This window comes from Penaeus monodon, chromosome 20 (genome assembly GCF_015228065.2).
Source record: "Penaeus monodon isolate SGIC_2016 chromosome 20, NSTDA_Pmon_1, whole genome shotgun sequence".
NCBI lineage: Eukaryota > Metazoa > Arthropoda > Malacostraca > Decapoda > Penaeidae > Penaeus > Penaeus monodon.
Genome location: NC_051405.1, coordinates 25,160,193 through 25,160,750, shown reverse-complemented (window position 1 = coordinate 25,160,750; position 558 = coordinate 25,160,193). Strand labels below are relative to the sequence as shown.

Sequence of the window (558 nt, the reverse complement as noted above, 5' to 3'; positions counted from 1 at the left end):
CTCGAGGTCCAGTCTGTGGGCGGGGAAGAGGGGCTCGGTGAGTGGGGAGTGAGAGCGTGGGGATGGGTGGAGAGGGGGAGGAAGGGGTGGGTGGGGAGTGCGCGGGGAGAGAGAGGGGTGTGGTTAGAGGGAGAGAGAGAGGGTGATAAATGGGAGAGAGAGAGAGGGTGATGATTGGGGAAGAAAGAAGGGAGTGATAATTGGGGGAGAGAGGGAGGGGTGATGAGTGGGGGAGAGAGAGAGGGTGATGAGTGGGGGAGAGAGAGAGGGTGATGAGTGGGGGAGAGAGAGAGGGTGATGAGTGGGGGAGAGAGAAGGGAGTGATAATTGGGGGAGGGAGAAGGAGGTGATGATTGGGATTGGGAGGGATTGGGGGAGAGAGGGGGATACGAAGGGGGAAGAGGGAGTGAGTGGTTGAGGGAGAGAGTGGGTGATGATGGAGGGAGAGAGAGGGGTGTGATGATTGGGGAATAGAGGGAGAGGATGATTTGGCCATAAGAGAGGAGTAGTGATTGGGGAGTGAGAGAGAGAGGGGAGAGTGTGGAGTGTGTGTACATG

The 558-nt window shown here is 58.1% G+C and overlaps 1 long non-coding RNA gene across 1 annotated transcript in view; it reads right to left on the bottom strand.

Moving 5' to 3' along the window:
* The window catches only part of LOC119586059, a 16,250-nt gene continuing 15,692 nt past the window's right edge, over nt 1-558 (bottom strand). The window contains exon 3 of the long non-coding RNA XR_005229918.1: nt 1-13. This is a non-coding gene — a long non-coding RNA (uncharacterized LOC119586059). The remainder of the gene's footprint in view (nt 14-558) is intronic.